At 46.1% G+C, this 18,177-nt stretch overlaps 6 non-coding genes across 6 annotated transcripts; 3 read left to right on the top strand and 3 right to left on the bottom strand.

Annotated features, from left to right (window-relative positions):
* Positions 1 to 2,396: 2,396 nt before the first annotated feature.
* trnas-aga (transfer RNA serine (anticodon AGA)) lies at positions 2,397 to 2,478 on the top strand. The gene has a single exon. It is a non-coding gene; the product is annotated as a tRNA-Ser (tRNA).
* A 2,840-nt stretch (positions 2,479 to 5,318) lies between these two features.
* trnas-aga (transfer RNA serine (anticodon AGA)) lies at positions 5,319 to 5,400 on the top strand. Its single transcript has one exon. It is a non-coding gene; the product is annotated as a tRNA-Ser (tRNA).
* A 782-nt stretch (positions 5,401 to 6,182) lies between these two features.
* Positions 6,183 to 6,256, bottom strand: trnai-aau (transfer RNA isoleucine (anticodon AAU)). The gene has a single exon. It is a non-coding gene; the product is annotated as a tRNA-Ile (tRNA).
* Positions 6,257 to 8,247: 1,991 nt separating this feature from the next.
* On the top strand, positions 8,248 to 8,329 carry trnas-aga (transfer RNA serine (anticodon AGA)). The gene has a single exon. It is a non-coding gene; the product is annotated as a tRNA-Ser (tRNA).
* A 3,720-nt stretch (positions 8,330 to 12,049) lies between these two features.
* trnai-aau (transfer RNA isoleucine (anticodon AAU)) lies at positions 12,050 to 12,123 on the bottom strand. Its single transcript has one exon. It is a non-coding gene; the product is annotated as a tRNA-Ile (tRNA).
* Positions 12,124 to 14,957: 2,834 nt separating this feature from the next.
* trnat-agu (transfer RNA threonine (anticodon AGU)) lies at positions 14,958 to 15,031 on the bottom strand. The gene has a single exon. It is a non-coding gene; the product is annotated as a tRNA-Thr (tRNA).
* Between the last annotated feature and the right edge of the window lie 3,146 nt (positions 15,032 to 18,177).

The raw sequence follows: 18,177 nt of genomic DNA, 5'->3' as shown, positions 1-18,177 counted from the left end.
GTTTGCTCAACTGTTACCGACAGATTTGTGGCACAGAAGTGTGAAAAGATGGACAATTTGTCAGGATGGGAGGCAGACTTTAGAACATAGAACATAGAACATTACAGCGCAGAACAGGCCCTTCGGCCCACGATGTTGCACCGACCAGTTAAAAAAAAAAACTGTGACCCTCCAACATAAACCAATTTCTTTTCGTCCATGAACCTATCTACGGATCTCTTAAACGCCCCCAAACTAGGCGCATTTACAACTGACGCTGGCAGGGCATTCCAAACCCTCACCACCCTCTGGGTAAAGAACCTACCCCTGACATCGGTTCTATAACTACCCCCCCTCAATTTAAAGCCATGCCCCCTCGTGCTGGATTTCTCCATCAGAGGAAAAAGGCTATCACTATCCACCCTATCTAAACCTCTAATCATCTTATATGTTTCAATAAGATCCCCTCTTAGCCGCCGCCTTTCCAGCGAAAACAATCCCAAATCCCTCAGCCTCTCCTCATAGGATCTCCCCTCCATACCAGGCAACATCCTGGTAAACCTCCTCTGCACCCTCTCCAAAGCCTCCACATCCTTCCTGTAATGTGGGGACCAGAACTGCACACAGTACTCCAAGTGCGGCCGCACCAGAGTTGTGTACAGTTGCAACATAACGCTACGACTCCTAAATTCAATCCCCCTACCAATAAACGCCAAGACACCATATGCCTTCTTAACAACCTTATCTACTTGATTCCCAACTTTCAGGGATCTATGCACACATACACCTAGATCCCTCTGCTCCTCCACACTATTCAAAGTCCTCCCGTTAGCCCTATACTCAACACATCTGTTATTCCTACCAAAGTGAATTACCTCACACTTCTCCGCATTAAACTCCATCCGCCACCTCTCGGCCCAACTTTGCAACCTGTCTAAGTCTTCCTGCAAACTACGACACCCTTCCTCACTGTCTACCACACCACCGACTTTGGTGTCATCAGCAAATTTGCTAATCCACCCAACTCTACCCTCATCCAGATCATTAATAAATATTACAAACAGCAGTGGCCCCAAAACAGATCCCTGAGGTACACCACTTGTAACCGCACTCCATGATGAATATTTACTATCAACCACCACCCTCTGTTTCCTATCCGCTAGCCAATTCCTGATCCAATTTCCTAGATCACCCCCAATCCCATACATCTGCATTTTCTGCAGAAGCCTACCATGGTGAACCTTATCAAACGCCTTACTAAAATCCATATATACCACGTCCACTGCCTTGCCCCCATCCACCTCCTTGGTCACTTTCTCAAAAAACTCAATAAGGTTAGTAAGGCACGACCTACCTGCCACAAAACCATGCTGACTATCACCTATCAATTCATTACTCTCCAAATAACTATAAATCCTATCCCTTATAATTTTTTCCAACATCTTGCCGACAACAGAAGTGAGACTCACCGGTCTATAATTCCCGGGGAAGTCTCTGTTCCCCTTCTTAAACAATGGGACAACATTCGCTAACCTCCAATCTTCTGGTACTATACCAGAGGCCAACGACGACCTGAAGATCAGAGCCAGAGGCTCTGCAATCACTTCTCTTGCCTCCCAGAGAATCCTTGGATAAATCCCATCCGGACCAGGGGATTTATCTATTTTCAGACCCTCCAGAATATCCTGCACATCCTCCTTATCAACTGTAATACTGTCTATTCTACTCCCCTGCAACCCAGTGTCCTCCTCAGCTATATTCATGTCCCCTTGCGTGAAATATTCATGTCCCCTTGCTTTTTCCCAGTTGAAAAATTGTCAACGGCATTGTGAGTGTACGAGGATTGAACTCTCAGTCGCAGCGTTAATAGCAACATGCTCCAGCCGTATAAACTAACCGGCCCCAGCTCATCTTAAATTTTGGATCAATGATTGCAGGAGTTGCATCTTCAGTGAACAGAAAAATATTCCCGAAGGGCTCAATTCAAATTTGTCCACTGGTGATTCAAAAACGGCAAATGTCACCACCATGTGGGAGAGCCGGATTGGATTCCGAATCCGCACAGACTCTAAAATATCTGCATTAGTCTTGCGCATTCAAAAGCTTGTTTTCCGAACGCGCCTTGAAGGGAGCAATGTTGGGATGTACAGTTGTGTTACATCTAGTTCTGAGTGTATGGATATATATAGAATGCTTGAAAATGTTTGTTTCAATACACCCATCTGCTTTATCCGAATGAAAAGGACGTTAGACGACAGATGAAATTGAGCCGACATGGGAAAGAAGACAGACGCATGACATCAGCAGAGAAATTAATCGCATTTGTATCCATCACAAGAGGTCAACATCACATCAAGGAGGCCGCCTGTAAGAATTATTGACTGGATATCAGTATCATTTTTGAAGGTTGCGGACGTGTAGTCATGGCCGAGTGGTTAAGGCGATGGACTAGAAATCCATTGGGGTATCCCCGCGCAAGTTCGAATCATGTTGACTGCATATTTCTCATTTCCGAAACGCTACGACTCGTTGGAAAGGATGGTACCCTCAATCGTTTTTCCCTGTGGAATGGTTACATATCCCAACAACTTTGCGTGAAGTTGATGCCGATCCGCCTGTCCTGTCCAGATGTTTTCTCAACAGATTTGCATCTGCCAACTTCAGTTATTCACCGACGCGGAGAGTGAGTATTTTGACTGTTTACTCTGTCGAAATCCCGTATCAGCTGGAAAATCACAGTTGGGACATCTTCGAATTTTCTATATTCTTCGTGGAACTACCCGAACTTCTCCAACACCGCCTCATTACGGAATTACTTTATCATTGTAAACCTCCCAGGCAGCTTGACCTGTCCCGTTCCTAATGTATTTTCTGAAGAGTGGTGACCAGCCAGCATCAGCCGTAAAGCTCCGTACTGAGGTCAAACTGCAGATGTTACCACCTGAGCATGATCCCAGTGCTTGTATAAACGATTTCGTAGTCAAATGAAGAACATTATGTCAGCACTCCGTTGTGCATTTAATTAGATGAAGATCAATCTTTCTCCCCATTCCACTCTTTGCAAAGAAAACGCCTTTTCCGCCTTCCACATTCGTAACCTTCCACATTCGTCCTCCCGGTTTGTGGCACAGAAGTTTGAAAAGATGGGCAATTTGCCAGAATAGTTGGGAGAAATTTTCCCACTTTAAAAGTTATCAAGGAGAAAAAAAGCTGCACCTTGCCATTGTGCAAGTACGCGAAGTGAATCAGCCTGTGTCGACGAAAATACGGCAGAAACTGCCCACACGGATAATCGCATTTGGCCAGTACGAGCATTGAACCCGCGACCCTGGCGTTTTCAGCACTACGCTCTAACCACCTGAGCTAACCGTCGGACGTCGCGGGTGAACCCCACGATGAGCCACTGCTTGTTTCTATTGAGTTCCATCATGAAGTGCAGACGTTTCCATTTTTGACTGCTGACTGATCGCGCATTTTCAACCTGATGGAATGGCATTTTCTTTTTAAATGACTTTCATAGGATTTGGCTGGGGCAATCACAACGTGCATTTGATGTGCACCCCCCGGTTTTATTTGAAATATTTTTTTCGGCTAAAATCGTAAAATATGTTGCGAAATTCAGTCGGAATATTGTCAACATGGAGCCGTTTGGCAGACTGGATGCATTTGCCATTTGTGGAATATTTGCTCCATCTGGAAGCCTGGCAGCCAGGGCAGCAAAATGGGGGCGTGTGTTTCAACGCAGAATTAACCGGAATCCTTTCAATTTGAAATTTGGATCAATGATTCTGTGAGTTGCACCTTCAGTGAACAGAAATATATTCCCGAAAGGCTGTCATTCAACACGATTTAACGTTTCGAGTAATTCATCAAGTTTTGAAAGGCTGAACAAAACACAGCCGAACTGCTCTTGGGATCCAACTCTTTCTATCAGTAACAGTCACACAGCAGCCCCATGTCACAGGTCCCGGTTAACACTGGGGAGAGCGAATTGGTATTTAATCTTTTGCTTACTCTCTCGTGCGTGACTTCATAACGAGGCACCCTGTGGGAATGGGAATGAGAATAAATTTGAAGAAAGCATCGTGCTCGTTGCCGGGGATATTATACGTTGCCTCACCGCTGCTCCTCTATGAACTTTCCATCCATGCTTGCTGAAGGAACTTTCTTCCGATCCAGACGTGTTTCGCTGTCATCAGCAACACAGGAGACAGCCTTCTGCCACATCTTAAAGACAATGTTTAGCGGTTAATGTGTTGACCAGCTAACTGCCAGTTTCGAAATGTCCAGACGAATAGCTGTTCTTCTGAAAAAACTCAGTATTTGCGTAAATTAGGTGTGAAAAGCATTATCAATTCGTGTGAAGCGATGTGTTGATCGGTTGAATGCAGTGCGTCAAAGTAAGCTGGTATGATTTCTTGCAACAAGGTTGGCTGACGTGAATATTGACAAAACATTGAAGCGAATGAGAGGAATGATCACAGTTGACATGCAGCTGACCGGTTGTCCGTATGTGTTTCGCTGTAGAGAGGTCAAGGTTTGCTCAAATGTCACCGACCGATTTGTGGCACAGAAGTGTGAAAAGATGGACAATTTGTAAGGATGGGAGGCAGACTTTTTCCCAGTTGAAAAATTGTCAACGGCATCGTGAGTGTACAGAAGTACGCGAAGCGACTCAGGCTGTTCGAAAAAGCCATTGCCACTGAGTATAACGTAAACCCGGGTTCCACAGACAGAGGTAACCTCATTTGGACAGTACGAGGATTGAAATCGCAGTCGCAGCGTTAATAGCAACACGTTCCAGCCGTATAAACTAACCGGCCCCAGCTCATCTTAAATTTGGATCAATGTTTGCGGCAGTTGCATCTTCAGTGAACAGAAAGTTATTCCCGCAGGGCTCAATTCAAATTTGTCCATTGGTGATTCAGAAACGGCAAATGTCACCACCATGTGGGAGAGCCGGATTGGATTCCGAATCCGCACATACTCTAATATATCTGCATTAGTTATGCACATTCAAAAGCTTGTTTTCCTAACGCGACTTGAAGGGAGCTATTTTGGGATGGAAAGTTTGTGTTCCATCGAGTTCTGAGTATATGGATATATATAGAATGCTTGCAAATGTTTGATTCAATACACCCATGTGCTGTATCCGAATGAAAAGGACGTTAGACGACAGATGAAATTGAGCCGACATGGGGAAAGAAGACAGACGCATGACAACAGCAAAGAAATTAATCGCATTTGTATCCATCACAAGAGGTCAGCATCACTTCAAGGAGGCCGGCTGTAAGAATTATTGAGTGGGTATCAGTATGATTTCTGAGGCGTTCGACCGTGTAGTCATGGCCGAGTGGTTAAGGCGATGGACTAGAAGTCCATTGGGGTTTCCCCGCGCAGGTTCGAATCCTGCTGACAGCGCATTTCTCATTTCCTTTTCACGACGACTCGCTGGAAAGGGTGGCATCTTCAATCATTTTCCCTGTGGAATGGTTACATATCCCACCAACTTGCGTGAAGTTGATGCCGATCCGCCTGTCCTCTCCAGATGTTTTCTCAACAAATTTGCACCTGACAACTTCAGTTATTGACCTGTGCGGAGAGGGAGTATTTTGACTGTTTACTCTGTCGAAATCCCGTATCAGCTGGAATATCAGAGTTGGGACATCTTCGAATTTTTTATGTTCGACGTGGAACTACCCGAACGTCTCCAACACCGCCTCATAACGGACTTATTTTATCATTGTAAACCTCCCAGGCAGTGTCACCTGTCCTCTTCCTAATGTCTTTTCTGAAGAGTGGTGACCAGCCAGCATCAGCCGTAAGGCTCCGGACTGAGGTCAAACTGCAGATGTGACCACCTGAGCATGATCCCAGTGCTTTTATAAACGATTTCGTAGCCAAATGAAGGACATTATGTCAGCACTCCGTTGTGAATTTAATTCGATGAAGCTCAATCTTTCTCCGCCGGTCCACTCTTTGCAATGAAAACTCCTTTCCCGTCTCGTAACCTTCCACATTCGCCCTTTCGGTTTGTGGCACAGACGTTTGAAAAGATGAGCAATTTGTCAGAACGGTTGGCAGAAATTTTCCCAGTTGAAAAGTTGTCAAGGAGAAACAAAAGCTGGACTTTGCCGATGTGGAAGAACGCGAAGCGGATCAGCCTCTGCCGACCAAAAGACGACAGGTTGCGCCCACACGGGGGGCCAGTACGGGGATTCAAGCCGCGACCTTGGCGTTATTAGCACCACGCTCTAACCACCTGAGCTAACCGGCCGACGTCGCAAACGAAGCCCACGATGAGCAACTGCGTTTTTCTATTGAGTTGCATCATTCAGTGCAGAAGTTTAAATTTTTCACTGCTGACTGATCGCGCATCTTCAAACTGATGGAATGGCATTTTCGTTTTAAATGACTTTCATGGGATTTGGCTGGGGCAATCACAACGTGCATTTGATGTCCACCCCCCCTCCCCCCCCCCCCCCCCGGTTTTATTTGAAATATTTTTTTCGGCTAAAATAGTAAAATATGTTGCGAAATTCAGTCGGAATATTGTCAACATGTTGCCATTTTGCAGACTGGATGCATTTGCCATTTGCGGAATATTTGCTCCATCTGGAAGTCTGGCAGCCCGGGCTGCAAAATGGGGGCGTGTGTTCAAGCGCAGAATTAACCGGAATCCGTTCAATTTGATTTTTGCATCAATGATTCTGTGAGTTGCACCTTCAGTGAACAGAAATATATTTCCAAAGGCTGTCATTCAACACGATTTAACGGTTCGAGTAATTCATCAAGATTTGAAAGGCTGAACAAAACACAGCCCAACTGCCCTTGTGATCCAACTCTTTCTATCAGTCACAGTCACACAGCAGCCCCATGTCACAGGTCCCGCTTCACACTGGGAGAGCGAATTGGTATGTTATCTTTTGCTTACTCTCTCGTGCGACGCTTCATAACGAGGCACACTGTGGGAATTGGAATGACATAAAAATGTGGAGAAAGCATCGTGCTCGTTGCGAGGGATATTATACGTTGCCTCACGGCGGCTCCTCAATGAAGTTTCCATCCATGCTTGCTGAAGGAATTTCCTTCCGATCCCGACTTTTTCGCTGTCATCAGCAACACATTAGACACCCTTCTGCCACGCCTTAAAGACAATGTTTAGCGGTTAATGTGTTGAGCGTGACGACCAACTAACTGCCAGTTTCTAGATTTCCAGCCCAATAGCTGTTCTTCTGAAAAAACTCAGTATTTGCGTAAATTAGGTGTGAAGCGCATTATCAATTGGTGTGAAGCGATGTGTTGATCGGTTGAATGCAGTGCGTCAAAGTAAGCTGGTATGATTTCTTGCAACAAGGTTGGCTGACGTGAATATTGACAAAACATTGAAGCGAATGAGAGGAATGATCACAGTTGACATCCAGCTGACCGGTCGTCCGTATGTGTTTCGCTGTAGAGCGGTCAAGGTTTGCTCAAATGTCACCGACCGATTTGTGGCACAGAAGTGTGAAAAGATGGACAATTTGTCAGGATGGGAGGCAGACTTCTTCCCAGTTGAAAAATTGTCAACGGCATCGTGAGTGTACAGAAGTACGCGAGGCGACTCAGGCTGTTCGAAAAAGCCATTGCCACTGAGCATAACGTAAACCGGGCTCCACAGACAGAGGTAACCGCATTTGGACAGTACGAGGATTGAACCGTCAGTCGCAGCGTTATTAGCAACATGCTCCAGCCGTATAAACTAACCGGCCCCAGTTCATCTTAAATTTTGGATCAATGATTGCGGGAGTTGCATCGTCAGTGAACAGAAAGATATTCTCGAAGGGCTCAATTCAAATTTGTCCACTGGTGATTCAGAAACGGCAAATGTCACCACCATGTGGGAGAGCCGGATTGGATTCCGAATCCGCACATACTCTGATATATCTGCATTAGTTTTGCGCATTCAAGAGCTCGTTTTGCTAAGGCGCCTTGAAGGGAGCTATTTTGGGATGGAAAGTTTGTGTTCCATCCAGTTCTGAGTGTATGGACAGATATAGAATGCTTGCAAATGTTTGTTTCAATCCACTCATGTGCTGTATCCGAATGAAAAGGACGTTAGACGACAGGTGAAATTGAGCCGACATGGGGAAAGAAGACAGACGCATGACATCAGCAGAGAAATTAATCGCATTCGTATCCATCACAAGAGGTCAGCATCACTTCAAGGAGGCCGGCTATAAGAATTATTGAGTGGGTATCAGTTTGATTTCTGGCTTATTTGATCGTGTTGTCATGGCCGAGTGGTTAAGGCGATGGACTAGAAACACATTGGGGTTTCCCCGCGCAGGTTCGAATCCTGCTGACTACTCATTTCCGTTTCACTCCGACTCGCTGGAAAGGATGGCATCTTCAATCATTTTTCCCTGTGGAATGGTTACATATCCCACCAATTTGCATGAAGTTGATGCCGGTCCGCCTGTCCTCTCCAAATGTTTTCTCAACAAATTTGCACCTGACAACTTCAGTTATTGGCCTGCGCGGAGAGGGAATATTTTGACTGTTTACTCTGTCGAAATCCCGTATCAGCTGCAATATCAGAGTTGGGACATCTTCCAATTTTCTATGATCGACGTGGAACTACCCGAACGTCTCCAACACCGCCTCATAACGGAATTATTTTATCATTGTAAACCTCCCAGGCAGTGTCACCTGTCCTCTTCCTAATGTCTTTTCTAAAGAGTGGTGACCAGCCAGCATCAGCCGTAAGGCTCCGTACTGAGGTCAAACTGCAGATGTGACCACCTGAGCATGTTCCCAGTGCTTTTATAAACGGTTTCGTAGCCAAATGAAGGACATTATGTCAGCACTCCGTTGTGAATTGAATTAGATGAAGCTCAATCTTTCTCCGCCGGTCTACTCTTTGCAATGAAAACTCCTTTCCCGTCTCGTAACCTTCCACATTCTCCCTTTCGGTTTGTGGCACAGAAGTTTGAAAAGATGGGCAATTTGTCAGAACGGTTGGAAGAAATTTTTCCAGTTTAAAAGTTGACAAGGAGAAAAAAAAGCTGCACTTCACCGGTGTGGAAGAACGCAAAGCGGATCAGCCTCTGCCGACGAAAAGTTCTGCCAACACGCGTAATCGCATGCGGCCAGTACGGTGAATGAACCCGCGACCTTGGCGTTATCAGCACCACGCTCTAACCACCTGAGCTAAGCGTCCGATGTCGCACACGGAGCCCAGGATGAGCAACTGCGTTTCCTATTGAGTTGCATCATTAAGTGCAGAAGTTTAAATTTTTCACCGCTGACTGATCGCGCATCTTCAAACTGATGGAATGGCATTTTCGTTTTAAATGACTTTCATGGGATTTGGCTGGGGCAATCACAACGTGCATTTGATGTTCACCCCCCCCCACCCCCACCGCCCCCCCCCACCCCCCCCCCCCCGGTTTTATTTGAAATATTTTATTCTGCTAAAATAGTAAAATATGTTGCGAAATTCAGTCGGAATATTGTCAACATGTTGCCATTTTGCAGACTGGATGCATTTGCCATTTGTGGAATATTTGCTCCATCTGGAAGTCTGGTAGCCCGGGCTGCAAAATGGGGGCGTGTGTTCAAGCGCAGAATTAACCGGAACCCGTTCAATTTAATTTTTGCATCAATGATTCTGTGAGTTGCACCTTCAGTGAACAGAAATATATTTCCAACGGCTGTCATTCAACACGATTTAACGGTTCGAGTAATTCATCAAGATTTGAAAGGCTGAACAAAACACAGCCCAACTGCCCTTGTGATCCAACTCTTTCTATCAGTCACAGTCACACAGCAGCCCCATGTCACAGGTCCCGCTTCACACTGGGAGAGCGAATTGGTATGTTATTTTTGCTTACTCTCTCGTGCGACGCTTCATAACGAGGCACACTGTGGGAATTGGAATGACATAAAAATGTGGAGAAAGCATCGTGCTCGTTGCGAGGGATATTATACGTTGCCTCACGGCGGCTCCTCAATGAAGTTTCCATCCATGCTTGCTGAAGGAATTTCCTTCCGATCCCGACTTTTTCGCTGTCATCAGCAACACATTAGACACCCTTCTGCCACATCTTAAAGACAATGTTTAGCGGTTAATGTGTTGAGCGTGACGACCAACTAACTGCCAGTTTCGAGATTTCCAGCCGAATAGCTGTTCTTCTGAAAAAACTCAGTATTTGCGTAAATTCGGTGTGAAGCGCATTATCAATTCGTGTGAAGCGATGTGTTGATCGGTTGAATGCAGTGCGTCAAAGTAAGCTGGTATGATTTCTTGCAACAAGGTTGGCTGACGTGAATATTGACAAAACATTGAAGCGAATGAGAGGAATGATCACAGTTGACATCCAGCTGACCGGTCGTCCGTATGTGTTTCGCTGTAGAGCGGTCAAGGTTTGCTCAAATGTCACCGACCGATTTGTGGCACAGAAGTGTGAAAAGATGGACAATTTTTCAGGATGGGAGGCAGACGTTTTCCCAGTTGAAAAATTGTCAACGGCATCGTGAGTGTACAGAAGTACGCGAAGCGACTCAGGCTGTTCGAAAGAGCCATTGCCACTGAGCATAAGGTAAACCGAGCTCCACAGACAGAGGTAACCGCATTTGGACAGTACGAGGATTGAACCCTCACTCGCAGCGTTATTAGCAACATTCTCCAGCCGTATAAACTAACCGGCACCAGCTCATTTTAAATTTTGGATCAATGATTGCGGGAGTTGCATCTTCAGTGAACAGAAAGATATTCTCGAAGGGCTCAATTCAAATTTGTCCACTGGTGATTCAGAAACGGCAAATGTCACCACCATGTGGGAGAGCCGGATTGGATTCCGAATCCGCACATACTCTAATCTATCTGCATTAGTTTTGCGCATTCAAGAGCTCGTTTTCCTAAGGCGCCTTGAAGGGAGCTATTTTGGGATGGAAAGTTTGTGTTCCATCCAGTTCTGAGTGTATGGACAGATATAGAATGCTTGCAAATGTTTGTTTCAATCCACCCATGTGCTGTATCCGAATGAAAAGGACGTTAGACGACAGATGAAATTGAGCCGACATGGGGAAAGAAGACAGACACATGAAATCAGCAGAGAAATTAATCGCAGTCGTATCCATCACAAGAGGTCAGCATCACTTCAAGGAGGCCGGCTATAAGAATTATTGAGTGGGTATCAGTATGATTTCTGAGGCGTTTGACCGTGTAGTCATGGCCGAGTGGTTCCGGCGATGGACCAGAAATCCGTTGGGGTTTCCCCGCGCAGGTTCGAATGCTGCTGACTGCGCATTTCTCATTTCCGTTTCACTCGGACTCGCTGGAAAGGATGGCACCTTCAATCATTTTTCCCTGTTGAATGGTTACATATCCCACCAATTTGCATGAAGTTGATGTCGGTCCGCCTGTCCTCTCCAGATGTTTTCTCAACAAATTTGCACCTGACAACTTCAGTTATTCACCTGCGCGGAGAGGGAGTATTTTGACTGTTTACCCTGTCGAAATCCCGTATCAGCTGGAATATCAGAGTTGGGACATCTTCCAATTTTCTATGTTCGACGTAGAACTACACGAACGTCTCCAACACCGCCTCATAACGGACTTATTTTATCATTGTAAACCTCCCAGGCAGTGTCACCTGTCCTCTTCCTAATGTCTGTTCTGAAGAGTGGTGACCAGCCAGCAGCAGCCGTAAGGCTCCGTACTGAGGTCAAACTGCAGATGTGACCACCTGAGCATGTTCCCAGTGCTTTTATAAACGATTTCGTAGCCAAATGAAGGACATTATGTCAGCACTCCTTTGTGAATTTAATTGGATGAAGCTCAATCTTTCTCCGCCGGTCCACTCTTTGCAATGAAAACTCCTTTCCCGTCTCGTAACCTTCCACATTCGCCCTTTCGGTTTGTGGCACAGAAGTTTGAAAAGATGGGCAATTTGTCAGAACGGTTGGAAGAAATGTTCCCAGTTTAAAAGTTGTCAAGGAGTAAAAAAAAAGCTGCACTTTTCCGGTGTGGAAGAACGCGAAGCGGATCAGCCTCTGCCGACGAAAAGTTCTGCCCACAACGGTGTGGCCAGTGCGGGGATTGAACCCGCGCCCTTGGCGTTATTAGCACCACGCTCTAACCACCTGAGCTAACCGGCCGACGTCGCAAACGAAGCCCACGATGAGCAACTGCGTTTTTCTATTTGGTTGCATCATTAAGTGCAAAAGTTTAAATTTTTCACTGCTGACTGATCGCGCATCTTCAACCTGATGGAATGGCATTTTCGTTTTAAATGACTTTCATGGGATTTGGCTGGGGCAATCACAACGTGCATTTGATGTTCACCCCCCCCCGGTTTTTTTTGAAATATTTTTTTCTGCTAAATCAGTAAAATGTGTTGCGAAATTCAGTCGGAATATTGTCAACATGTTGCCATTTTGCAGACTGGATGCATTTGCCATTTGTGGAATATTTGCTCCATCTGGAAGTCTGGCAGCCAGGGCTGCAAAATGGGGGCGTGTGTTCAAGCGCAGAATTAACCAGAATCCGTTCAATTTGATTTTTGCATCAATGATTCTGTGAGCTGCACCTTCAGTGAACAGAAATACATTTCCCACGGCAGTCATTCAACACGATTTAACGGTTCGAGTAATTCATCAAGATTTGAAAGGCTGAACAAAACACAGCCCAACTGCCCTTGTGATCCAACTCTTTGTATCAGTAACAGTCACACTGCAGCCCCATGTCACAGGTCCCGCTTCACACTGGGGAGAGCGAATTGGCATTTTATCTTTTGCTTACTCTCTCGTGCGACGCTTCATAACGAGGCACACTGTGGGAATTGGAATGACATAAAATGTGGAGAAAGCATCGTGCTCGTTGCGAGGGATATTATACGTTGCCTCACGGCGGCTCCTCAATGAAGTTTCCATCCATGCTTGCTGAAGGAATTTCCTTCCGATCCCGACTTTTTCGCTGTCATCAGCAACACATTAGACACCCTTCTGCCACATCTTAAAGACAATGTTTAGCGGTTAATGTGTTGAGCGTGACGACCAACTGCCAGTTTCTAGATTTCCAGCCGAATAGCTGTTCTTCTGAAAAAACTCAGTATTTGCGTAAATTAGGTGTGAAGCGCATCAGCAATTGGTGTGAAGCGATGTGTTGATCGGTTGAATGCAGTGCGTCAAAGTAAGCTGGTATGATTTCTTGCAACAAGGTTGGCTGACGTGAATATTGACAAAACATTGAAGCGAATGAGAGGAATGATCACAGTTGACATCCAGCTGAGCGGTCGTCCGTATGTGTTTCGCTGTAGAGCGGTCAAGGTTTGCTCAAATGTCACCGACCGATTTGTGGCACAGAAGTGTGAAAAGATGGACAATTTGTCAGGATGGGAGGCAGACTTTTTCCCAGTTGAAAAATTGTCAACGGCATCGTGAGTGTACAGAAGTACGCGAGGCGACTCAGGCTGTTCGAAAAAGCCATTGCCACTGAGCATAACGTAAACCGGGCTCCACAGACAGAGGTTACCGTATTTGTACAGTACGAGGATTGAACCCTCAGTCGCAGCGTTATTAGCAACATGTTCCAGCCGTATAAACTAGCCGGCCCCAGTTCATCTTAAATTTTGGATCAATGATTGCGGGAGTTGCATCTTCAGTGAACAGAAAGATATTCTCGAAGGGCTCAATTCAAATTTGTCCACTGGTGATTCAGAAACGGCAAATGTCACCACCATGTGGGAGAGCCGGATTCGATCTCGAATCCGCACATACTCTAATATATCTGCATTAGTTGTGCGCATTCAAGAGCTCGTTTTCCGAAGGCGCCTTGAAGGGAGCTATTTTGGGATGTAAAGTTTGTATTCCATCCAGTTCGCAGTGTGTGGACAGATATAGAATCATTGCAAATGTTTGTTTCAATCCACCCATGTGCTGTATCCGAATGAAAAGGACGTTAGACGACAGATGAAATTGAGCCGACATGGGGAAAGAAGACAGACGCATGACATCAGCAGAGAAATTAATCGCATTCGTATCCATCACAAGAGGTCAGCATCACTTCAAGGAGGCCGGCTATAAGAATTATTGAGTGGGTATCAGTATGACTTCTGATGAGTTGGACTGTGTAGTCATGGCCGATTGGATATGGCGATGGACTATAAATCCTTTGGGGTTTCCCCGCGCTGGTTCGAATCCTGCTGACGACGCATTTCTCATTTCCGTTTCACTCCGACTCGCTGGAAAGGATGGCATCTTCAATCATTTTTCCCTGTGGAATGGTTACATATCCCACCAATTTGCATGAAGTTGATGCCGGTCCGCTTGTCATCTCCAGATGTTTTCTCAAAAAATTTGCACCTGACAACTTCAGTTATTCACCAGCGCGGAGAGGGAGTGTTTTGAATGTTTCCTCTGTCGAAATCCCGTATCAGCTGGAATATCAGAGTTGGGACATCTTCGAATTTTCTATGTTCGACGTGGAACGACCCGAACGTCTCCAACACCGCCTCATAACGGACTTATTTTATCATTGTAAACCTCCCAGGCAGTGTCACCTGTCCTCTTCCTAATGTCTTTTCTGAAGAGTGGTGACCAGGCTGCATCAGCCGTAAGGCTCCGTACTGAGGTCAAACTGCAGATGTGACCACCTGAGCATGATCCCAGTGCTTTTATAAACGATTTCGTAGCCAAATGAAGGACATTATGTCAGCACTCCGTTGTGAATTTAATTAGATGACGCTCAATCTTTCTCCGGACGGCCTTCTCTTTGCAATGAAAACTCCTTTCCCGTCTCGTAACCTTCCAAATTCGCCCTTTCGGTTTGTGGCACAGAAGTTTGAAAAGATGGGCAATTTGTCAGAACGGTTGGAAGAAATGTTCCCAGTTTAAAAGTTGTCAAGGAGTAAAAAAAAAGCTGCACTTTTCCGGTGTGGAAGAACGCGAAGCGGATCAGCCTCTGCCGACGAAAAGTTCTGCCCACAAGGGTGTGGCCAGTGCGGGGATTGAACCCGCGCCCTTGGCGTTACTAGCACCACGCTCTAACCACCTGAGCTATCCGGCCGACGTCGGCAACGAAGCCCACGATGCGCAACTGCGTTTTTCTATTGAGTTGCATCATTAAGTGCAGAAGTTTAAATTTTGCACTGCTGACTGATCGCGCATCTTCATCCTGATCGAATGGCATTTTCGTTTGAAATGACTTTCATGGGATTTGGCTGGGGCAATCACAACGTGCATTTGATGTTCACCCCCCCCCCCCCCCCGGTTTTATTTGAAATATTTTTTCCTGCTAAAATAGTAAAATATGTTGCGAAATTCAGTCGGAACATTGTCAACATGTTGCCATTTTGCAGACTGGATGCATTTGCCATTTGTGGAATATTTGCTCCATCTGGAAGTCTGGCAGGCAGGGGTGCAACATGGGGGCGTGTGTTCAAGCGCAGAATTAAACGGAATCCGTTCAATTTGATTTTTGCATCAATGATTCTGTGAGTTGCACCTTCACTGAACAGAAATATATTTCCAAAGGCTGTCATTCAACACGATTTAACGGTTCGAGTAATTCTTCAAGATTTGAAAGGCTGAACAAAACACAGCCCATCTGCCCTTGTGATTCAACTCTTTCTATCAGTAACAGTCACACAGCAGCCCCATGTCACAGGTCCCGCTTCACACTGGGGAGAGCGAATTGGTATTTTATCTTCTGGTGATATCAATAGGGCCTAGTTTTAAGGCTGATAAAATTGGATATCCTAAATTAAAGAATTGGGCATTTTGAAATCAAACACAGTCAAACAGCAGGCAGGCCAATTGTACAATACACAAATGTGTCTGGGCCTGACCCATCAACCACCCATCAAAGGTCGTTACACTCTACTTGAGACTTAGCAGGAGATCATGGCATCTCACTGAAATGCATCGGTCTATTGTTAGAAGCCCAGATCGGGCCAGACTTTCTGCCACCAAGAGATCCTGTAGAAACCTTACCTGATAACAAGTTTAACAACATGGAGATGGACACCTGGGGGCGGACCCTGGTGTCCTGTCAGGCAGACATCAAGAAACCCACTGGGTATCGGAACCCCCTCCTGGGACCTCATTGGCCGGAAGCCAGAGAAGTTTCTGGAAAGGCAAGCAGGCTGGGGATAAAGGGACACACTCAGAGGCACACAGCAGCGAAGACTCGACGGGGAGACAGCCGTGTCCATTCGGAAGACTGACCAGAGAAGGAAAGAAGGAAGGAAGAATCGGCCATCGAGACTCACCTTCGTGACGACAGACCAGAGGGGACTCAGAGAATCGGGCCTGCAGTTTAACCAAGCCATCTTTACGGGTAGTATACTTGAATCTGCTGGGGTATCCTCTTGTTTTATGTGGGTAATTTAAGGGTTAATAGTGTTATTTAATAAACTTGTTGAATCTTTACTTGTGTTTGTCCTTTGTCCACCTTGCAAATAAGGGCACCGGGGTAAAACCTTGGAGTAAGTAAACTGGTTGAAAGTATCTGAGAATTAACAGGTACAACAGTGCCGACCCAGATGGGACGTCGATAAGAAGTAATACGTTGCTCCGAAGTCGAACCTTCAACCCAGTATTCTCCAACACTCCGTCTGAGCCTGAATTAAGAGGGCAGATGCCCCACGTGACGGCCAGTCTTAAGTGAGTGAAGGACTAATACAGATTCAACCAGTAAATTGGGCCGTAAACCTGGTGTCTGTAACACAAGGTGGACAAACTGTGTAGTCAGAACTAGAACAGTCTAGGGAATTTGGGTAAAACCTACGGGAGGGAATTTAGTGAAAACCGGACCCCTACCGGACCCCTACCCCGATCCCTTACCTATACTCAATCTGTCTTATAAAAGGAAATAACCATGGCCAGTCATGCTGCATGGGAGGACCTCTGGGATTGGGGTTCAAATGTCCAAATCCACCCATGGGTCCGCATTCTGTCACAACTGGCCGTAATAGGAATCCTACTTATGATAGTGTACCTAACCATACTCACATTTAAGTGCGCCCGATGGAAGACCGCGCGCATACAACAATTGGAAGCGGAGGTAAACACACAAGAGGAAAGGCACCAAATCAATATGATACACATGAGCCAATTCCAGGCTCAATGTGATAAAGCGTACCTAAAGGCACGGCGTGCTGTCCGTGAGAGAGAGGCTGCGCTGCAACAGGTAGAGGAAGTTAAACGTAAATGCAGCGACCTACAGGTTGCAGTAAAAGTTTTGCACCAAGCAGGAAAAGTAAATACAGCCCGCGCAACAGACTACTCCAAATGCCTGCGCGAGATTGAAGATTTAAAAGCACAACTAGCTATAAAAAGGGGTGTAATGTGTGCATACACGACTGAAACAGCGGAGAGTGACCCAGGGGTAGAGTGGGGGGATTTAGAAGAGGATGCCTGCAATTATGCAACAGCTAGCGTCACTGCCGACAGGGAACCCCCACCTCCCTTCCCGGTAGTGGAACCAATGGCACCACCTAATCCGGCCCCCATCTGGGGAAACTCAGTCTCGGCTCCTAGTCCTTGTACCATCCCAAAACGCCCAGTCACTAATCCGGTTCCTGTACCGATGAATCCGGTCACCACCCAACGACAGGACGGACAGAACCAATGTGACTTATGTAACTCCATACACCATGACACAGCTTACTGACATAGCTAAAGTGATTGGAATATTTGAACCCTCCGGGGATCCACATGCTCTCTTTGACCAGGTTACCCAATATCGTGTTTTAAACGGTCTAGATGAGGCAGAAGAGGTTAAACTTATTCTGTTATGTTTAAGTCCTGCCATCCGTTCCGCCCTACCCGAACCCCAGAACGTGGCCGGGGGAACCCTACCAGAAATTAAGGCGGCCGTTCTGGCCGCCATAGGCTACAATAGGGATGACCCGGTACAAGGCTTAAACAACCGCCAACAAAAGAGAGGGGAGCACCCGACAGCCTATGCTGGCCGACTATGGAACCAATTTGTTGCGGTTTTTGGCCAATTAAATCGAGTCCAATTAAATGCACACCACCGGCCCACATGGATCCGGACCCTGATAGCACACGCCACCGAGGGGAGTCGGAAAGCCTGTGAGAATTTTGACCCTGATGATAATACACATACAGAAGCCTGGGCCATCCGCAAAATGACTCGTGTGTGGGAACGGGAAGTCAGACAAACAGACACCCCCAAGCCCACAAAAC

The sequence above is a fragment of the Mustelus asterias genome, chromosome 30, assembly GCF_964213995.1.
Source record: "Mustelus asterias chromosome 30, sMusAst1.hap1.1, whole genome shotgun sequence".
NCBI classification, from domain to species: Eukaryota; Metazoa; Chordata; class Chondrichthyes; order Carcharhiniformes; family Triakidae; genus Mustelus; species Mustelus asterias.
This window is presented reverse-complemented; position numbering and strand designations above follow the sequence as displayed.